Genomic DNA, 23,613 nt, shown 5'->3' with positions numbered 1-23,613 from the left:
ATACTAGTATTTTATACTACAGCTAATAGTGCTGCATGCAGTAGTACTTCACCTCCAACTACTGCCACTACTGCCGTTAAGTAGTACTCCTACATGATCAACTCTAGTAACTCTAGTAACAGCACTTCTACTGCGAGTATTATTGCTACCATTGTTGCTTCCACTACCACTGAAAATACTAGTACAGGTAGTGTTACTGCTACAGGTACGGTCACACTCTGATGTGAGTTAAAATATTTATTAGATCGATCCCAAAGTGCAACTATTACAACTAGTATTACTGTTACTACTACTGCTTATGTGTGTTACTACCACGACCGCAACAAATACAAACACTTCAGCTGTTACTTTTAGTGCTACTGCTATGACCAGCACCAACAGTAGCACTGCTAAAGCTAATGGTAGGCTATTACTTTTAGTACTGCTGCTGCTACCACTGCGGTGTTGCTACTACAACTATTACTTCTACTACCAATGCTAATGCCATTACAACTACAAGTAATACTATTACTATTGCCAACATTAACTTCAACTGACACTATTTCTACAAATGTGTTACGCCTCAGATCCACTGGTGTCACCGAGAATCATTGCCAGACGTGACGCCTACCCTGAAAAGGACGCTTTGGAGGCGGAGCCTGGAAATATGCGGAAATGTAGATGGACGCGGCTGCTATAGGAAAGCTCTCGCCACTGCTACGATTAGCTTATCTTTAGGGCCGTAACAGTACATGTATTTGTGTCGAACCGTTCGGTACGCGACTTTCGGTTCGGCACGACCCTGTACCGAATTATTGGGCGCAGGATATTATTTTATTTTATTTTGTTTTATTTTAATTCCATTTTTGCGAGGCAAACCATTTAAAATATCTAGTTCCCCGACGGACATAATTGAGTGACGGACCGAGTCCGACCGTAAATCTCAGCTTTCACTTTGTGCAGCGCATTCTCACATTTTGACAACATGGCAAGTGAGCCTGACGAACCTGAAGACCCACCCGCAAACCTTAAGTCCTCCGTTTGGGAACACTTTGGTTTCAGGGTAAAATACGAAGATGGAAATAAACAAGTGGACAAGACAAAAGCAGTGTGCCGACACTGCAGAACAGCGGTCGGGTATGTACTTGGAAACACGTCTAACATGCTAACGCATCTAAAGCGACACCACCCGAGTTTGAACGTTAACCGGCACGACTAGAAAAAGCAATCTGGTGCAAACTACGATATCGTCGTCGTTTAAAAAGAAAGAGCGTTTCCCTGACCATCGCGCTAAAGAAATAACCAACGCCATTGGAGTTGAGTAAAATTGTTTAAGCTGCACTTTAGATATAAGCATGTTTTGTTTACTGCACTTTAACAAAGTGGGAAAGCTAAGTAAGTTCCTAGTAAAACTGAATCTGAGCAGGCTTTAAAGCTGACCAGCTGCACTATACTTTTTATTTTAATTGAGTAAAACTGTTAAAGCAGAAATGTATATTTATATTTTTCATTCAAAAAATGTGTTAAAAAAACAGCAGGATTTTATTTTTCACTTTTATATTTCTATTTTCATTCAAACAATGTGAAAAAGCAGGATTTTATATATATTTGTTTCATTCAACAATTGTGTAAAAAGAGTTAGCTGCTGTGGTGGTATGTTTTAATAAGGTTACCAATAAGTAAAAGATATTTAATAGTTGTCTATTTTTTTCATTACTGTACCGAAAAAAAACGAACCGTGACTTGTGTATCGAGGTACGTACCGAACCGAGATTTTTGTGTTCCGTTACACCCCTACTTATCTTCCATTGCCATGTTGTTCCAGAGAGGGAAAGTAAACAAAACTTCACGACAGACCACCACCGAGCTTGCTCCCCATTGGATAGTGTCCTCGCGTCTGACGGGTTAATTTGCATAAAGTTGAGTCGCGGTCAACTTTTGGATGCACCGGAGCTGCTCAAACGGCTGCGCCGCCTACCCAAAATGCTTTGCGGGGACGTCAGCACGGTTTGACGCGATCCATAGGAAATTAATAGGCATAAATGTCACAGCGGACACAAAAAACGCCAGTGGATCCCAGGCGTTAGCGCTACTGCTTCTCCAGCTGCTACTATCACTGTTGTGTTAGTACTACTGTTGCTGCCAGTACTCGTGTTATTCAATTCAATTCAATTCAATTGAACTTTATGGATCCCAAAGGAAATTCCTGTGCCAGAGATTGCTTTAAATTACAGTAACACTGAGTACAGTAACCAAAATGTTAACATGATTACTGTACTTTGTGTTACTGTAAGTTCAAGCATTCTCTACTACTGGTTATGTTTTTCCATTACAACTACTGTCACTATTACTTCTAATATAAGTAATACTACTAGTGCTGTTCTTTTAAGTGTTCCTGCCAGTACTGCTGCTGCTGCAACTAGTGTTACTGCTACTGCTTCTTCAGCTGCAGCCACTACTACTTCTGCTGTGTTGCTACTACCTGTAGTACGTCTACCACCGATGCTAATGCCATTACAACTACTGTTACTAAGACTTCTACTTAAAGTAATACTATTACTGCTGTTTTCAAGATTGCCACGACAAATACAAGTAAATTGCTACTGCTGCTAACATCTACCGCAACTGACACTATAGCGGGATTTCCATCCAAATGTATCGAAATTTTTTGAAGCGAATTTTGTGAAAATGTGCAAAAGAAAATTTATGCCCGTTTCCATTCGTTATTGTTTTGCGATTACTGGGAATCAACAGGAAGAGCAGTAGGTGGCGCTTCTCATGAAAAATGAACAAAATAAAAACACCCCTGTAGAAGAAGAGTGCGCCATGAGATGACGTCATAAGAGAGCGTCTTATGCCCACTGCAAACAACAACACACTCAACTGACCATGGACGGATTCCTGATAAACCTGTCGGGTCTTGGGAGAACTCTGGTTAGCATTTTGTCAGCGTTCACAGCGTACCTAGCCATCTTGAAGAAGAGACGACAAAGAAGAAGGTTAATGTTAAGAGTACTGTTGGAAACAGCTGGAAGGAGACCACCGCGTCGTTCTCTGTGTGTATGAAGGACTTTTGGGAAGTAGTTGTCCAGCAGCATTTCACTCACGAACTCTGGCTGAAACATTTGCGTATGTCAAAGGCCACATTTGAGGATCTATGTGCCAGTACGTCATCGTTTATTCGCAAAACCTGTTTCCATAGCAAAAAGTCGCATTTTCCTTTTATCAATACGCTGACAAATCCACCCCCTCCAAGCGTAAAAACTTTTTTGCGAATTTTCGGCCTTTTTTTTGAATTTCTGAAGTTTCCATCCAAGTTTTTTTCCGCAATTTTTGAAAATGCAAGGAAACCCCTCTTATTACTACTACAGCTACTACCACTGTCAGCAGTACTGCCAAAGCTACTTGTATTACTTTTTATTACTGCTGCTATCAGTGCTTTAACTTAATTCAAGTGTTAGGACTACTACTGCTTCTTCAACTGCAACTACTACTACTGCTGTTGTGTTACTACCAGTATTACTTCTACTACTAATGCCATTAGAAGTACTGATACTACTTCGACTTTAAGTAATACTTCTGCAGCCGTTCACACTACCACTACGACTGCTACTGCTGTAAGCACTTCACTACTGTGACTACCACCATCAGAAGTACTGCTAAAGCTATGTGTATTGCTTTTAGCATTGCTGCAACCACTAGTCCTTCAAGTTAATGTGTTAGTACTACTGTTTCTTCAACTACAACCTCTACTACTACTGCTGCTGTGTTGCTACTGCCTGTAGTACTTCTACTACTACTGCTAATACTACCGCTGCTGTTTCCACTACCACTACAACGAATACAAGTACAATTAATTCTGCTGCTTTTCTGCAACTGAAACTTTAATGCTGCTACCATCGTCAATAGCAATTATATTACTTCTAGTAATGCTGCAACTGCTAGTATTTTTAATGAATTCAAGTGTTTAAGTACTACTGTTGCTGTGTCACTGTTTGCTACCAGTATATCTACATTTCTGTGACACGACAAATTACAACAAACATGAAAAATACTACAAGATTTTCTGTTAAAACTTTCAAAACCAAAAAAATACCATCAATCATTACTTAATAAATATTATATTAATGATATTAAATATATGTACATGTCATAAATGCGACAGATTTACCTTTTAAGCGTCTCTGAGGACTTAACGTTACTACCTGCTCTCAGCAGAGCTACAGGCCTTTACTCAGTGACTGTCAGTGTGTGCTGCAGCCAATAGAAAGCAGCTCTACTGCGTCTCTATTCTCCTCTAATGTGAAACACAGAATCAGCCTGGCAGCAGTTCAGCTCAGTTCAGGATCTGAGAGCGTCTTCGTCCACACGGTGCCAGACACACTGCTGCTGTCCTACAGTCCTACCCACCAGACCAGCCTCATCATCATCACACACACACACACACATACACACACACACACACACACACACACACACACACATACACTGAGACCCCTCCCCCACCCGTCCTCCTCCTCTTCAGCCTGGAAAAGAAAAATACATCTTCCAAAGCAGAGATAAGTACATCTCGCTTTCCCCTCCGCTTCACCCTCGCACCACTGAAAAGAAGAGGCTCTCTAAATATTTTATATTCCATCCCACTGCCCCTTCTCATCCCGCCGCTGCCTTTTTTTTATGCTTTTCTATGACTACAGTGTGTTTGTGTGGGTGAGGGGAGGGGAGAGGGATTTCTTTTTCTCTGGCAGACAGTTTGTGCATCCGCTGAAAACATTAAAAAAAAAAAAGGATTTCTGTGCAGGCAACGTGGCTTACAGTTTGAAAGCATTTTCAGACCCGAGTGTCCTTGCTCGCCGCAGTAATTACCTTGTAAATACATCAGCAAAGAGGCAGGTGCTTTGATAAACAACATCAAATGCCAAGGAAAGAGTAGAGTACGTATACAGCGTGTATATGTTTGAAGGAAATAACCCAACCGCTTCATTTGTTTTCACAGAAAAAAAAGTTTCCAAATCACAAAAGAGACTTGGACGAATTAATCCAAATGAGCTGACTACATTTTTATTCTTCTGAGTGGGAAAAAAAAAGCCTCCATCATTCCCCCCTCTCCAAAAAGCTCACCATTAGAGCTCTCTATTATCCAGGCAGAGTGCTGTGAGGGGGGTGAGGGGAAGGAGTGAAGGAAGCAGGGGGTTTACACATCCATTTAGGGCCTCACTGCTGCCTGAGATGCTGCATTACTAATCTGTCAGTCCTCCTTAAAACACAAGCTGGAGGCCGCAGCCTTAAGGTGGACTGGAGGTGTTATTTAAGGGTTTTCAGGGGGTGCAGGAGTTTCTGCTCTAATCAGCTCAACAATGAGTCTTCCACTTCTTTTTAATCACCTTTTCCATCTTTTCTACGTCATTTCCTCGCCTGAAAAAGACTCCTAATCTTCTTCATCTTACCCAGCTAACAGGAGGTTATGCAGCTAAAATGATCCTGCTAATTCTCCTGCGGCTAACTCAGCCTTTTTAAAGCAGTTTTAAAGGTTTGATTTCTTAATCCTGGATCCTGGATGCAGCTTTCTTGCATAAAATCACTCTTATTTTGATATAAAGGCAACAGGAGCAGAAATTAAACCAGGTTCAGTAATGATTTTTTACTAAAGCTGAACAGATGTAAAATTAAATCCAACTACAAAATAAAACCTTGTGAATAAAGGCTGGAAAATCAAGGGATTACTTTTGTGAAACTCTCTTTAATTAAATGTCAGTGTTAAGTGTTTCCACTCCACAAATTTCTACATTTTATTCTTTAAATGACAAAACTTCAGGTTGTTATGATTAAACCAGGGCTGCTGCTTCTTTCAGTGTCAGTTCAGTTTTACTGTATTAGTCATATGACGGTTAAAGGAACATTGTATAAGATTTGGCAGGATTTAGTGGCATCTAGCAGTGAGGAACCAGCTGAAACTTGGTTCCTGAAGGAGGTTTTTACCAGGAGCTGAGTTATCCAGAGGTCTCTGTCTCCAAAACAAACGAACCAGGAGATTAAAACTGGTAAAAGCACCGAATAAAGCACTTCCAAGTTAAAATATCAGTGTTTGTCTGACACTCTCATCTTCAATGGACTTCTAACTATGGTGGCTGAAGTGAAAAACACAAATGTCCCTATCTAGAGCAGTGTTTGGTTTGTCCGTTCTGAGCTACTGTAGAAACATGGCGGTACAACATGGTGATCTCCATAAACAAGGACCCGCTCCCTGTGTAGATATAAACGACTCAATTTAAGGTAACGAAAACACAACTCTTATTTTCAGGTGACTATACACTAAAGGAACAACACTTATTATATTATATTCCATTTCCGCCAATAAAGACAAGAGAACGTGTCAGCTCAGCAATAAAAGCGCAATTAGCAATAATGGTAAAATTATCCAACAGTACTGCACAAACGTAGTGAGTAAAAATAATGAGTTATGAGTTAATAACTTTCAATTAAGCAAAGTTATGTTGTCAGTGCAAATTCTAGTGTTAAGAGTAAACAGTGCAGATAGAGTGAGTCTATGTAACAATGTCTTACAACCCAACAGTGTGACAGCAGTCCAGGCTTATAAGCAACGACTATTCCCGCTATCAATCAAAGGCAATTTTCTTCTTAATCATCTCTACATTTGGTCCACAAAATGTCCTAAGAGATCATCAAATTGGTCACTTCAGTTAAAAAACAGTCCTAAACCAAAGTATTTTCAGTTTACTGTCACATCAGACGACGAAAAGGAGCAAATCTTTACAATCGAGAAGCTGGAACGAGCAAATTTTTGGTATTTTTTGTATTCCAAACCTGGGTTTGTTTTTTTGTTTTTTTTTCTTAGCAAACTATCCACTGTTTTCCTGGTCTTTCGTGACACTAAATGTAGATGTCTGGAGCATAAACATCATTTTTTCCTTATTAAAAACCAACTGATTTTTTTGCCTTAAAGGAAGTGGCCACTTTAGAGTGAAAATACAGACAGTACTTACTGACTCTCGTGCCGACAAGAAGTCCAGTGTAGTTTTTTAATCCACAAAACTCGTTCGGGGTATCGGAGGATAGCAGCTAGCCGGATTTTTCCATACACTTGAAGGGCTCGTCCGTCGTAATCCAAGTGCCCTGAAGCCGCGGCATGCAAAATTGACTTGAAAAGACGTAATTTACTCCACTTTTATAGCATCATTTCTCACCGTGGTCAGTTAGCCTGCCCTGCAGGCGTGCTGTGTTTACATGGCAACTCGTGCGAGACTCGAGAACTAGCTAGGGCAGGCTAACTGGCCATGGTGAGAAATGATGCCATAAAAGTGGAGTAAATTACGTCTTTTCACATCAGTTTTGCATGCCGCGGCTTCAGGGCACTTGGATTACGACGGACGAGCCGTTCTGACGTTTCTGAAATGCATTAGCGGAGTTTTATTACATTTTCAAAATGATTTTGGACGTGGGTTCCATGCACCTCAAGTGTATGGAAAAATCTGGCTAGCTGTTAACCTCTGATACCCGAAAGAGTTTTGTGGATTAACAAACTACACTGGACTTCTTGTCGGCACGAGGGTCAGTAAGTTCTGTCTGTGTTTTCATTCTAAAGTGGCCACTTCCTTTAACCTAACTAAACCTCCACCACAGCGTCAACGAATCTGCTTCAAAATAATCTACAAATGTCAAAAATCTGTGGTTTGCAAAAATGTAAAAACATTTTTTATGGCAATTGGGTTGAAAAAAAAACTCAAGCATATAATTTCATGTTTAAAACATTTCCAAAACAGCTGGTCACTTTAGCTTTCATCAGACAAACAGGAGGACACAGTGCATTTGTTGGGGACTATTTTCAGCAGCGGATTAATCGATATCTGGCACTCTAGTGAGTATTTGTAGCAGCAGGACAGTGACTGAGGGAGTGAGTCAGGATAAACTACAACAATGGACATCTGTGTGTTTGTTTGCAAAGCAACTACTGGCTGATTGATCATCATCAGATTCTGTTTAGCTTCAAAAATCCAGCATCAGTCAAGTCCTTATAAATATATACTGTATATATATGTCTCTAGTTTCTTCTTATATTAGCAGGTATTTTGATTTTGCTGTGTCACTCACGCCTCGTCTGAACCTTAGGATGGATTTTTCTTCCTTTATCTTGGACACCAGTCGTTCTACATGGACATGAATCAGTGGTTATATAAGTGTGTCTCAGACTTATTTCACGGTGTAAACCTGCTGACTGTGTGAGAAGCAGAGTAACCCAGATTCACCGCGACGCTTCCAGAGACAAAAGAGGAGGAAACTCTTTTATAACAAACGATTTCACAGCCGAGGCCTCCGAAGCTCAGAGTGCAGCATTAAACCCCGACTCTCCTGCATTTATTCAAGTGTTGTTATTTATTAATTCCCCCCTCAACAATGAGCGCGGTGGGGCCCCATTGTTTCAGGGGATCAATGTAATCCACAGGCAGCCCGAGCAGCCGCCTGCATCAGGACCCAGGGGCCACCGCTCGCCATTCAGCGTCTGTTGGAGCCGGGGCACCTCTGATTGTCTCAAAGGTCACTCATTTAAAGCCTCTCCAGGCTGGAGAGCAGAGACTCGTCCCTCCCGGAGAGAGCCGAGCAGAAAGTGAATGAAAATACAGAACGTGATCACAGCAGGTATCAGAGAGCCAAATTTAAGATGCTCTCAGACCTTTTTAAAGCCACCTGGAATTAGATTAAATAAGAAATACACTCTGCTCCCGACTGACGCAACGCAGGACTTCAAGATTCATGAATGCTTTAACATTTCATCAGCAAAACATCCAAAAATCCAAGAAATGACGCAGGTTACGGCCACAACAAACAAAGTCAGCCCACATCCAGAGACAGATCACATCTTCTAATCAAATATCTACAGAGCAGAAACAAACTCCAGCTCCAGAGATGGAGAAAAAAACAAGGTCTTAAAACATTTACAGGTTTAAATAAGTCAACAAAATGCAGCCTGACTGAACACAGCTCATGAGTTCAGACGTCTGCCAACTCGGTAGAAAATGGGGGGAGAAACCCTCCTTCCAAAAACTCAAACTGTCGGATTTACATGTTTTATACTTTTCAATGAACAGACGTTAGCATTTAAGCTATATCTTAGAGCTAAAGTCCTGCCCTTATCTCTAAAATATGATTACATTTAGCCTTTGATAATAATATAATTAAGGAACTTTTAGAGAATAACTAATGGACTAGAAGACAAATGGTATTTTTAATGTGTCTAACACCTATGAAATGTAACATTGCCTACAGTAGCGCGAAAGCCATCCATTAATTTATACCTTTAACAAGTCTTATCCAATTAAGGGATGACTTCAAATGCTATTCAGTAAATCTTAAGGGATTTTTGCCTCTTAAAAAACCCTTTACAATGCAGAACCCCCTTTAAAAACCTTTAATATGTTTGAATGTGTTATATTTTTTTACCCAGCATTAACCTCATTAATTTTGCCAAGTAAAAAAGCTGCCAATTAATTTTCACCATAACTGAAACCATAATTGAAAATGGGCAATCTCAGAGGTGCTTTTCATGGTAACTGGATAATCTGAGAACTCATGAACTCATACACAAAACCCATTAATCAGACATTAAATGTATATAAGTCCATTATATAGTCTGAGCTCTGTAACTCTACTGTCTACAAATCTCACCAATCTGCTTTGGAGTTGTCAGAAGGCTAATTTCTTTTTCTCCTGTGATGCCCAGAAAGAGCGCCAAGCTTTGAGGAAAAAAGACTTTTCCCCGTAGACTTACAATGTGAAAGAAAGTATATCAGTGAATACATTTCTATGGCATCACAACCATCATAAAATGACACGTTTCACTATCAGGATTTAATCCATCTGGCTTGATAACATTTCTCAAGTCTTGATTGAATCATTTTATCCCCATTCAAGTTAGCTGAGGGCTAAACAGGAAGTTAGCCGCCCAGCCGGAGGAAATCTCTAGTGCACCTGCTCTATGTACCCAATGACACGGAAGGTCCTGGTCATTTTATGCCCGGGAAGTAGAATTTTTTGGCTCCATGCACCACTGTGCAGCTCTCACAGGAATGAATCCCATCCCCAACGCTGTATCCAGTTCTCTTTATACATCCATGGTCTAACCTCATAACTTTTGCCAAGTAAAAAGGCCACTAATTACTTTGCCCCTTAATTGAAAACACAAGTTAAAAGGAGATAACACAGAGGTGTTTTTCAGAATAATCGCAAAAATATTTTGAGGGGTATTTACCACTTAAAACTCCTAACCCCGACATAAAACCGAATAAAAAGTCCTTAATATATTTAAGTCCATTATAGAGTTGCCAGGTTTGACAACAGCTGATCCCTGGAGTCACCAATCAACCAATCAGCTTTGGAATTGTTGGAAGGCGCATTTTTTTTCTTACTTGACGGAGCAAGGCTAGCAGTTTCTCTCTCCTTCCAGTCTTTGTGCTAAGCTAGGCTACATCAGGCCTTGCTTCCAACTTTATCCAGTAGGCGGTATAGCAGCAAAAAAATCATTTACCAATCACAGCATTTTCCCCATAGACCACTGTACTCAAAGAGGACACCTTGAACTGCAAACAAGGCCAATTCTAACTCTTTATAGTGATTTTTTTTGATCCATGGAGGTTTTATATTTCTAAAACTTTCCTCAAGTTAGGGAAAGTCATTTAAAAATCTGTGACGTGATAATTATATATGAGCCGAGTGGTACCTGCGGGCAAAGCCAGGTGGAGAAACACTACTACACATATTCTGAGGGTGGCATACCCTGGAAGTAAACCTGGAAGCTAGAAACTTTTTTTTGTGCCTGCTAAGCAGTTCTCATTGGACTGAACAGGCACCATCTTCATCTTCATCATCTCCAGTATCCAGATTTAACAATACATCTATAGGCTACATACATCCTGGATCAGCCCCTTATTTTTATGTTGTAATTAGATAAATCCCAGATATCATTGGTCCATATCAGGTCCATCAGAGAGCACTAATGAGTCTATTTTTCTGTATATATTTTGGTAACAAATAACCACTTTTCAGGGGTTGTTTAGCATTTATGTCAAAATATATATATATCAGACGAATAATCTAAAATATTTATATCAGCCTTAGAAATCCAGGATTGGTTGTGAAAGTGCCTAAAAATCTTTTTTATCATGCAGCTGGTGAAATATTTAGTTTTATCCAAGTGGCTAAAAGAGTCTTTGAGGACTCTGGAAATAACTTCAAACCAGCATTAAGTGTTGTTAAATGATCTTCTGGGACTTATCTTGTAGTAAAACAGACACTTCAGGTCTGAGAGTCGAAGGTAATGATATATCTCTTTACTGGATGAACAGAGACTAAACTAACATCCATTTATCTCCATCTCATCTGACTCTGGCGAGGACGGCTAAGAAGAGGGCTCCTCAAAACGTCAGATAATCTCAACACATACTGAATTAACTCCTGCCGATTCCACACTCTGGTTAAAATCCTAAAAAACTGGAGGGCTTTGTGAGACTGAACATTTACTATGACTGCTTTGCTTCTCTTCAGTTCTTTCTAATGACATGCGGGCCAGCTGCCAAACGGCGTCGTCCCCGTCACCCACAGGATCACACAAGTGCCTGTAAGGGAGGACTTGATTGCACATACACGCCATTACAGCCCCTCAGGTATGGATTTTCAGACGTGAGGAGGTCTCTCTAATGTACGCAAGGTGCAAAAGAAAACACCACAGAGACAAAAAGAGTGCCTCTAATTCTTCAACACATTTGTCTTGTCTAACGCCGAGCAGAGTAATCGGTTGAAAGCTGCTTCTTCTTCTTCTTCTTTCCTGACAAATAAAAGACTCCTGAGGAGTGGTTTTATATGTTGCTCGGCATCAACGCCACCCCGGAGAGAGCTGTGTAACATGTCTGAAATCAATCAGCATGAAGCTACAAGACGAATCGCTGGTGGATCATGGAGGAAGACTCTGGGTGACACACTGACACGATAAGGTAAAATTTGTGAGAGGAAACGTTAATAACTTTGTATAACGAGCCGTTTTCTCCATACAGAGTTTAATCAGACGCAGCGGCTTTCATCAGCGTCCACCCGCCGCTCACCTTTCATCCTCACAGAGCCACTCTAATGACGACTGGACGCCATGATGATGAGGGGAAATGGGCTTTCTGATGCATGCCCAATTTTTTGAAGCTACATGTTAACTCCCCTCTGAGAGATGATTAGGCATATTCTCCCCACTCTGAGCTGGTGCACATCAAAGTGCTGCAAATCACCACCATCTTTGTGTACTCGTGATTGAAAAATGTATCTGTCCATGTGGCGGCCACTCTTAAACTCAAAGATATTTGTCTAGAAGCGATCCTCTGGCTGATGACTTGTTGGGTGTTTGTATTTTCAAAGCTAGGGTGTTACCAAAGTGTTGCTGTGACGTTACTAAGTCATTGCTAGGGCATTAATTAAAGTTAGTTAGCAGGGTTTCCCACATATACATGTATTTGTGGCGGCCCACCACGGTTAAAACATCTGCCGCCACGTTTTGATTTTCTATTTTTGGAGATGGATCGTTCATAAGGTGCTCTGTTGGATTGTACACCATTCGATTATTGATGCACCACACTCTCAGAGTGCAGAGCGTACTGGAAAAGGTAGGAAAGTGAAAAGAGAAACTTAATCATTGATTACGCTACGTCCAAAAGTTTGCTTTCACCCACAGACAGCAATCAAACAAAACAAAACAATCAACCAATCAGAGCGTCCTAGGTGGGATTAAAAATGGTGGTGTCATTTTCCCCACATAGCTAGCTAGCTACGTCTCTTAAAACCTGCCACAGAAAAATGGCCACTAAAGAGAAGAGAAGCAGTTTGACGCAGCTGTGCAGGTTATCGGTAGTCGACTTAGAGACGTGACAACTTTATAAACCATACTTGGACAAATGTAAAGTCGTCAGAGGAAAACGTTGGCATTGCACTTCTCTGCAAACCAAAAATATGCTACTTTTTGCACTTTTCATATGTATCACACCAATGTTTTTAAAGTTACATAGTGAATGAACACCTAGACGAGACGCCTGCTGAGCTGCAGACCACTGCAGTCCATTGTTGGAAACGGACAAGAAACAAAACAGGTTGTTTTTTAGGGAATCATTAATGTTCTTGTGGCTTTTTAGCATCCAAATGTTGGTGTTTTGTAGCAACCAGTCACTGTCTTTCCAGTAAAGGCACGAAAGGGGATGCTTTTACTGAGACATCACTGCTTTTCCTGCTGGGACTGTGCTCCTAAAACCAGGCTCTGGCGATTGGGTTGGAAGGTAAGCTTCTCACAGCCGCCACCACAGTGTCTATGACAAATAGAAACGATTGTCGTAAGGGATGCGTCACTCGATACTGACTGGTTACTACACTGAAGTAGCGTGAGCATAGTCAGAGGGCAGACTCTGACTGAAAGAAATCCGTTTCAGTTTACAGCTCTGTAGCTTGGAGTTTGCATGTGCGGGAGATAAACTGCCAAAAATTAAAACCATTAGCTTGAAAGACAGCGACCACGCGCTTGCTTCAAGGTCACAAATCTATTTTCTTAAATCTGATTTTATAGATTGAAAACATTTTTTCTTTGTGCTTCCTCAGTAGTTGAGTCATTTATCAGCTTCTCTCCTGGAGCTGCAGGAGTCGGTGTGTAACTCTCACATATAGCTGATCCTCTCCACACAGATCACCACTGCTGTTTGCTGGCCGAGGGAGTGTGTTAATTGAAACTTTTGGGAGCACTCCCGTTAAAAGTGCTTGAGATAGAGAAGTCAGCTGGAACCAGAGAGCCGGTCATCTCCTCTGAAGCACCAGGAGCTGGCAGAGCTCGGCAGCAGCTGCACTGTGCGCAGAGTCAGCTGATAGGAAGAGCAGAGTGGCTTCATGGATGACATCCAGAGGAAGTAACTGAGTACACAGACACTGGTACTCTGAGTATTTTTTCAGTAGCATTACAGCAAAAAGAGTGCATTAATCAGACAGTTTTTCTTTGCTTATTCTTTGGAATTAAAAAACCAAACACTGCAGGAGTTTAAAAGGCTCGGCGGCCACAGCTAAGGTCATCCGTCCGCCCTGCACTGTTTACTGCAGATCCAGCGGGCTGACAGGATTATCCACACTCATTATGTACTCTGTTTTGATAGTGTGCCTTTGAGATAACGGGGCTGCTGAAAAACGCATTAGTAGCTGTTCAGATTTCCATCAGTGCAGCTGCCAGACGTTTTTCTTTGTTTACACTCCATTTACCAACGAGGCCCTTCAGTCCTGAAAGGTGCTGAGGAGACGGACGGCTGCAGTTTGTCCTTTTTCCTCCCAGTGATGGAAGAAAATCTCCTTCACTATAGTCAAACAACAATAGAAGATATTCCCTTAAAAATCCTGCACTCACGACCAGTAAAAGAGAGGAAGAAGTGTACTTGAGTATTCAAGGTGAAAGTACGACGAGAATCCAATTTCTCAAGCTGATATAATCACACAGACAAGTCCATTTGGTAGCTGCTCTGAAGCCTTTTATCACAAAAACGGATCTTCATGGTCAGATAAAGTTTGCCTAAATGGCAATCTGAGTGTCAAAAACTGCAGTTCCTCTAATGGCCACTTGAGGCTAGCTCCCGGTGCAAATCAATCCCCATCGACTGCAGGAATAAACATGTTTACAGCCTGGTTCAAAAATGGTTTTGGTCTCTAAAGCTAAACTCTGCTTTCAGGGACAGGTGGATGCCGTTTGTTGACAAGTAGCTACCATGGCGACAACAGTGGTTAGGTAACGTAACCATGGTGAAACCCCAGATTCGCATTGGCATAGCTGTTGCATTTTCAGTGTGTTTTCAGTTCATAAAAGTGTTTTGTAACATTGTGGGGCGGCAGTAGCTCAGTCCACAGGGCCTTGGGTTGGGAACTGGAGGGTCGTCGGCTCAAGTCCCCATCCGGACCAAATATGGTGCATGGACTGGCAGCTGAAGAGGTGCCAGTTCGCCTCTTGGGCGAGGCATCAAACGCCCTCAGAGATTAATAAAGTATATCTTCTTCTCCTTCTTAAAAAAAAGTCTTGTTCGGTGTTTGGTTGAACTGAAAGATCCTCTAAGGAGTCGGATGTTCAGTTATTCCAGTAAGTAATTTTGTTTAATAGCTTTAAGCCTGTTTTTCATTCGCAAAAATTAGCATTGTCACAGTTAACCATAGTTGCACATGCACCATGCTAACCAAGCTAGCACCTAGCGTTAGGGTTACCACCACTCTCTTGTCCAAATATGGTCACTTCTGGCTTCAAAAATCCAAGATGGTGACGGTTTAAATGCCAAAGTCGAACCCCGCAAACCAATGTGTGATCTATGAGTTGGCAACTTGGAACTATCGATGTTCAAATTTTGATCTTTAAGGGCTCATCATCCGTGGAAATTCAAACGTGTACATTTCATGACGATTGCACATTGTGGAAGACTGATAGAACTGAAAGCTCCAGAAGAGCTACTAAATGGACCTTGTCGTCAGACTGATTTGCCCACTACTGCTTCTAAGGTCAAGAACTAACCTTTGAATCTCAACTTTCATTGCCAACTTTGAGGATTTTCATAGTTTCAGTTGAAGCAAGAATGAAAGAAAGAACTAAAGGAACGGAGAGAGGACAAAAATTGAGCCCCTTTCCTACTGGACAAAAGCCCATTAACACCTACAAACATCTGGATTTTGTCTTTAGGTGGGAAAGGTTCCAATCGTCATTCACTATCGCTTCAAATGACTCTACAGTAGTCACAAGTATTTACCAGCTCCCGCTAATCTGCTCAAAACAGCAGCGATGGAAACATGACACTCGGGTCGATGTGCTAATTTTCAACCCTTTTGCGGCGTACCACAAATTCTGCGTGTCTTCATCCAAGCACGATCGACCATTGTTTTAAACTAGTTAGCACCAAATTTGAAACAGAGACCGAATCAGTAACAGATATGAAAAAAGAAGTAACTGCTCTACCATTTTCCACTGGCCTCCGTGCTGCTTTCTACTGTTTACTAACCTGTTTTCTGGCACATGATGTCAAAGGTGACGCTGGCAATAAGACAGGAGTCCATCACCTATTTTTAGCAGGTGTTTCCACTTTTAAAAACCTGCATATACGTGCTAATTTTGCTGGAAAAAGGTACTCAGGATGTGAGATTTTGACTGGACAACAGCTACAGACATTAAGCATAAAACCTTAAACATTAACAGGAAGCAGAAAGTCTCAAAAAGGAAATATATTGGAGAACTCAACTGTTCTTGGTACAGTATTTGAGTGAACAGACTGTTCCAGGCTCTGCTGCTGTTGTTGGTTTCCTGCAGAAGCCACCCCCCTCCCTCTGGCAGCGGGACAGCTTATCATCAGGGGCACACAGGACAGAGTCTGGCCCCTCGCCCACAGTTTGGCAAAGGGGGGCATCTGGGACCGAAGCCCCCACTGCCCCACATGTGGAGGTGGAGGTTCAGCCAGCAAACACAGTGTGGAAACACACTGTTTGTTGGAGCAGCGGTGGGAACGGTGGCTGTGACCCAGCGGGGGAAACAGTCCAGAGGTGTTTCTGTTACTCATATGTATCAGAGCGACAAAACCTGCACCATCCACCCACCTATCCACCTGGATCTGATTGTGAGGTGGCGCAGGTTCGTCCTGGACTGGATCATCTAACTGTGACTCTGCACAGATTGAGTTGAAAATGAGACTCCAGGAAACAGACGAGCACAAGAGGACAGGTCTGATAAAGTCAGGCTCATGTCCTGAACTCTGCAGAGCTCAGATTAGGTCTGAATTGATGAATGTTTTAGCAATACGGCACAGAGATATCAGCCTTTTGTTAAATATTGGATATCAGCAGGTGGAGAAAAGCTGCTCCAGAGACAAAGCGCTGTGAGTTTCGACAACACAAATGTGAAGTACTTCAGCAACTTCACGATACAGACTGAAACTTAAAACAAGGCACCTCGGAAAATGTAGTGATTCCTAGATACTTGTATATTTTTTAAAGTTTCCAGTTTTGGCCCCCAAAATCTCAAGTTACACCCAGATCACTGTTGTTTTGAATCTTAAGTCTCCAAAGGGGGAGGAAGCGCAGGGATCGGACAGATAGTTTTGACTGTCGTACACATGTTCATCAACTAAAAAACTTTTTTTCAGCAATCTACGTAGTTGGAACAGCCTTTACTGGTCCTATCCTGCTTCGTTAGTGTGATGTTACGATGATACATACGATGCAGGTGTGGTTAGGTCAGCCGATTCACAACAGTGTGCAGCCAAGCTAAGCTAGCTAGGCTAAGCTAGCATGCAGGTTTAAACTTTATCACTCATTCAAGTCTATGATCTTAATCGTCTAAATCCAGGCAATGGTCAAAGCCAAAATATGTCCAGAACAAGATACTGATTCCCTTTGCTGCTGTAACGTTGCAAATTTCCTCGCTGTGAGACGAATAAAGTCCTGTCCTGTCTGGTCCGGTCTGGTCCGGTCCAGTCTGATCTGATCTTAACCTGTGGTTCGAAAGTCAAAATCGGAGACACACAATGCACTAACAACACTGCAATGACAACAAACATCTTATCAAAAAACAATCCAAAGCCGTCAATGGTTACTATGTGTTTTTAATCTGGCTGTTTCCCAGCTACTATGGTCTTGCTAAACGAGAGCAAAGCAACCTTTAACGTAAACTACAGGCCGATGCCACCAAAAGATTATAAGATAGCAGAATTAGTTTGACCGGTCGAATTTTGTGTATTCTTGCCCTGCTGTTGGTGCCCATCATTAATTTGGAGAATGTGGCCAAGCGTTATACACTGCACCTTTAACACAAGTCCCATTAACATTTAGCATGTTAGTTTGCCATGTTCGCATAGAGAATGAGTCTGTCCAACACTCTGGTCGAGGGCGAAAGTGTCAAACAGACAGAAAGATAGTACAATCTCAGGTGTCACGCTAATATTGTAGCTGAAAGCTAATTTTAGCAACTGAAGCAGAAGCTTTGTTTTTGCTAATTTCTATCAGAGATATCTAAACTGGTTTTATTCTGATAATAAATCAAGCTGTTTCACTTTTAGATCATGAAGCATCTTTAGTAAGTGACGAAATATTCGTAAAGTGGTTCCTGACGTAACACATAACACATTTAACGTAACCAAGCTAACCAAGCTAGCACCTAGCATTGAGGTTATCGCCACTATCTCGTCCAAATATGATCACCTCTGGCTCCAAAAGTCCAAGATGGCGATGGTCAAAATGCCAAACTCAAGGCTTCAAAACAGAACTCCACAAACCAATGGGTGCCATCATGGTGGCTTCGTCTACTACTGTATACAGTCTGTGAGACTGTTTTGTCCACTACTGCTTCTAAGGTCAAGAACGAACCTTTGAATCTCAACTTTTATCACCAACTTTGACGATTTTCATGGTTTAAGTTGAGGCAAGAATGAAATGTTTTTTTTGGGTTTGTGTAGCCTGAGTACATTAACCTGAATAATCAGCTGTCACATCGTCTCACAGGATTTAAACACTCATCTGTTGCTATCTGCTTTACATAAATTCATAAATGACAGACTGATAGTTGATCAATAACACCTGACGCTACAGATAATCAATACTTCCGATGTTGAGTCTCCATATTAAGTGCTGATTGTTAGTATCACAGTTCCTTCGTCTAACAGCAGAAAACAATCACATTCACGAACTCTGATCCCACATCCAGGCAGCAGAATAAAATCCAGATTCCTGATCTCCTCTCATAGAAAAAAAAAGCCCACAGTTTGATCATGTGATCACGTCTCCGCCCGTCACACCGACAGCGGACAATAAATCCATTTAAATGCAAATCAAACACGCCTAGAGTCTAATTTTCTTCATGTGAAACAGAGTTCAGTGGAATGTGACACACAGCTGCTGTATTGAGCCGACAGCAGGAAATGTCCACAACCGGCTCTGAGACGATCAATCGATATATTGATTGGTGGAGCCATGACAACTCTGATAAGTGATTAGCAGATGTTTAACTACAAACTGTTGGTGGCTCCAGAATCTCAAGAGTTAGTTTTCTCTGATTAATATCACTGTGAAAACAATGTATGTGGGTTATTTTTGAACTGTTAGCCATATAATTCTGTTTTGTTTTTGAGTTAGAAAAACTGTGAAGTAAAAACAACAACAAATAGTTAGAGAATAAAAACAGTATTTCTATTAGAGAAGCCTTGAGTCTGTTTCTAACAAATATAATTTTTAGTTAACTAATTATTTCCAATAGCTTCTACTTGCTGCTTTTCACCAAGGAAACGTAACACCTGCACAGATGTTTCACATTTACAGCCAGTTGGCTCAAAGAGCGTCATCGCTATTTGCTATGTAAAGCTATAGTAAAATAATGGTGTCTTGAGCTGAGATGGAAATCACGCTCTGTACATGTGTGATAATCCGAGCTTCTCTGTGGTTTGTTGTGGTACACCGGACGAACTGCATGTGCATGTTAGTATCTGTTTCTCTCCCATTGGCTGGCTCATGGTGGCAGCTTTGCATTGCGCGCATACGGCAGCAGTGGTGGCGGCGCAGAAGTGTAGCACCCGTCCTCTTTAGCGCTGCTTATAGAGTTAGCACCGTTAGCTGCCGGCTCTACCACCTTTTTTTCGCTGCACTACCACGTGTGGCTACGGGGACAAATTGGAAACAAGGCTGAGCTGCGTTCCTGAAGGGCCTGGCCGTCTTCCACAAGGTCCGCCATGTTGTTCTACAGGTGCTGCCTTTCATGTTCTGTTCTACAGCATAAAATGTGTCAGTGAATAAATGGTAAATGGACTTCTCTAGTCTTCTGACCACTCACACGCAGTCACACACGAGTGGCCGAGGCTACCATACAAGGTGTCACCTGCTACTCAGTAACCAATCACACACTGACAGACAGCCATAAGGAACGATTTCGGGGTCACTGTCTTTCCCAAGGATGCTTTGGCATGCGGGCCGGAGGAGCCGGAGATCGAACTTCCAATCTTCCGATCAATGGATGACCTGCTCTACCATCCTTGGAAACCTTTAGATGTAAAAAAAAAAACATGGCTGCTAATAAGTGACTAAATGAGACTACAGATCATCATCACGCCCAACAAACTCGTTATTGTGATGAAATGAAGTCATGTGACCCCAGTGTAGTTCGTTAATAGCCTAACGTTAGCTTTCACTTCTGATGATTGCGTTTACACTTCAGAAATCATAAAGTGGTGTTAATTTGTGAAGACTATCTTGCTGAAGAGAACGTGTAGGTATCATAAACACTATGCTTTTTGAGGAGGGAAGCAGGATGAAGCTAACTTCTGCGTCGGCCGACAGAAAACCCCCTGGAGCACTCGATTACATCAGTAATGTAAGGACAGCCCTTCTGTAGACTAATAAGTACTTTTACTCTGATACTTTACTACTTACTGTAGCATTTTAACACTAATCTTTGCTCTAATCTTTACTTATTAAAGCAGGACCTGTCGTGGAGTATTTTTATTGCGTGGTATTGGTACTTTTACAGAAGTAAAAGATCTCAAAACTTCTGGGGAATGGGAAACTTACATTGTATATATTAATTCAAAATGTCGAAGGTAATAATGTTCAGGTTTTTATGTTTTTTAATTTGTTCAACTAGATAAGTGGTTCCCAACTGGTGGGTTGCGGTCCCAAAGTGGGGTGTGGGTCCATTCTGAATGGGCCGCAAGTGTAAAAAACGCACTTTATTTTAGGTAGAGCAAACTTCCAGCACAGAGCTTTTATTCTGGAATGCCATTTCCTGCTGTAGAATTGGGAGGTGATCAAACAGAACTGAGATACTAGAGACGCGGACGCTTCAAAGACGATTGAAACGCTGGAGGCGCTTATTCAATGCGCGCTAGCTACTAGCGTCTGACGCTCAAAAAGTTGAAAATATTGTAACTTTTCAGCATCTACGCGTCTAAAAAGAAGCGTCTACAAAAACGTGCGTCTAAAAAGATGCCGGAAAAAATGCCCGTCTAAAAAAACGCTTGAATGCCGGTCAGACGTGCCGTATCATAGGAAAACAATGGTTTTACTGGCGTCGCGTTTCTAGCGTTTCATCTCGGTGTGATAGCTCCCTAAGTGACTAGCAGACAGCTACTTGACAGAGACAGAAAACTAACTCAAAAACAAGTACCAAAAAAAGTTGGTAAAAAATAAGACACTATCAGGACCTGGAACTAATGACTAAGAAGAAATCTGGCCCCTGTGGCTGGACCAGTTGGGAACCACTGAGCCACACCATCATCTAAAGACTCAACAGGAAACTGTTTAAAGGTATCAGTTGTGATGGACACTTATGGATCTAATGATTAATCAGTGAATCAGGAACATGATTAAATAAGTTATTAAATGTAAGATAATTAGCTGCAGCCCGATCAGTGCCAGAGATTTGGACTGAGAGTCCATCACCACAGAGAGATGTCTGAATTATTTTCTGAAGAACAGAGACTGTGGTTATTATCATATCTGGGTGATTACAGAGTCAACAGCAGTTTGGATGCGCACAAAGATACAACAGAAGAAAAGCTGTGCTGACTTAGTAAATAGATCCAAAGAAGAGAGACTTTAATTAGAAAAAAACAGAATTAGTGACAATGCTTCTTTAATCGATCAATACTCTAATCACTTTGTTTTCCTCGCTGCCTTCAGGTTCTTTGATTTCTTTCTTTTTTGGTCAGGAGAATAACACAGGAAATCACAGCAGCCGCAGCATCAAACTCCGGTTTGTTTATCATCAATTAACTTTTCAGCAAAGTGCCCAGAAGATATTTTCACCGTCTGAATGCCAAAACAGAGACAGAACTGTTTCTGAGCCGAGCCCCGCTGTGAGTTTCCAGCTATCATCATCATCATCGCTGAGATTTCAATCGCCAATCTATGCTAATTGGGTTTTCAGAAGTGACAGAGCCGCTGCGCCGCACAGATGAATGGAGGTTGATAAAAGATGTGAGTGCGGGATGGAAGGGTTGAAACACTCCCTTTTTCTTTCTCTACAACCTATTTCAGTCGGCGCTGCGGAGCATGTTGATTTGTGGAAAAAGTGAAATGTAATCGAGGGCGTAGTGACGCGCTGACACTGCCTGCTGTTCTCACCGCAGCTCCTCTCAATAAAAAATAAATGATCAGATCTCACGCTCCCTATTGGCAGGGTGACACACCCTCCCTCTGCTCCCTCTATTACCAGTTAAATAGCATGTCAGCGCAGCTCTGTGCCCCGAGACTGAAGACATGTTTGTTGAGCCAGAGAGGGATGTCTGTCTTCACTTCTCTGCTGCAGCATCACAAGCACACACAGAAATGTTGCTATAGAGACTTGTCACTCCATCACGGTCGCAGCCCACACAGCAGGAGAGCTGCGATGTAAATGAAAACATGACGAGAGCAAAATAAAACAAGTGAAGAAGAAGAAGATTTGAGCGAATCCTCCCGGGGGAGGGGGGTTTGTTAAAGTCTCGCAGCTTGGCCCCTCGTTTTAATAAGAGCTCAGTTTGTGTTTGTGGCGTCTTCTTCTTGTTTCATTATCGAGAAACTGCCACTTCCCATCAGCCTCAGGGAGAGGGGGGATTCACCTTGCCAGCGACAGCGAGGAGGAGGCCCAGCAGGCGAGGGGCAGCAGCAGGTGAAGGGTAGTCTAGTGTTCCTGTCTGACAGATGCAGGAGCACGCTGCTGGTTTTGGTTTGTGTTGGGGCCTCCTGGATCGATAAGAGTTGTGCTTTTAAGCTGATCTTGGATTTACACATTAACTGATCTACACGGTAATACAAAAATAAGATTAAAATAGTTTTTATTGTTGTCTTAGGTGGAAAAATTGCCAAAGAAGAGAAGACGTAAAGATGCCCCCTTTCAGCTTGTTAGTATTGGACCTTTTTCCTGTTGACCTATTACGTCACAGACCAAACAATCAACAATCAAGTTAGCTACAGTTAGCTAGCAGCTAACTGGCACCATGGCGGACAACTTAACAGCTCTGTACATTTCCTACGTGGTGTTCGCTTTACTTTTTGTTTGATTGACTGTATACGTGCAGGAGGAATTCAACTCCCAATCACATTATCTGGGTGTGTTCGTCCGACTTTGAGAAATTCGATTTAGTACGATTTCAGTCGGACTAACATGTTTACATGGATTTTAAAAGTCCGGTTTTAATCGGACTGACACAATAAATTGGTTTTCTCTAATTTAATGTAAATGTACTGTTAGACACAAAAACAGAGAAGAATATGGGCCAGCTTGAAAATACCAAAGTTACCCTTTAAGTCCTAAGATTTTCAATTTCATTGTTCTTTTTTTCTTTTTAAATACTTTACTACACAGTTACATCTGTACATAATAGTTAAGGGGAGACTAACAGATAACTAATAGATATCACCATGGAACTTCCCCAATTACTTTTGCACTACAAGTTTTCTGAAATTTTATGTATAAACTAGTCCATACCCATTGGTAGCTCTGTCACCTTCTACCTATGCCAATCCTCAATGCCTATGTGCAGTTTCACATAGATTGACCACGTCAGTGAGTAGAAAAACATGGGACAGACAGAATGACTGACTGACAGAATGACACACTGACAGTTTCCGTGA

General features: G+C 41.7%; 1 protein-coding gene across 7 annotated transcripts in view; it reads right to left on the bottom strand.

Moving 5' to 3' along the window:
• Positions 1–23,613, bottom strand: part of phf21b (PHD finger protein 21B) — a 143,441-nt gene that overhangs the window by 30,712 nt on the left and 89,116 nt on the right. The window lies entirely within an intron of this gene.

The sequence above is a fragment of the Epinephelus moara genome, chromosome 23 (genome assembly GCF_006386435.1).
Source record: "Epinephelus moara isolate mb chromosome 23, YSFRI_EMoa_1.0, whole genome shotgun sequence".
NCBI lineage: Eukaryota > Metazoa > Chordata > Actinopteri > Perciformes > Serranidae > Epinephelus > Epinephelus moara.
Note: the sequence above shows the minus strand (reverse complement) of the source record. Positions and strands in the feature narration are given on the sequence as shown.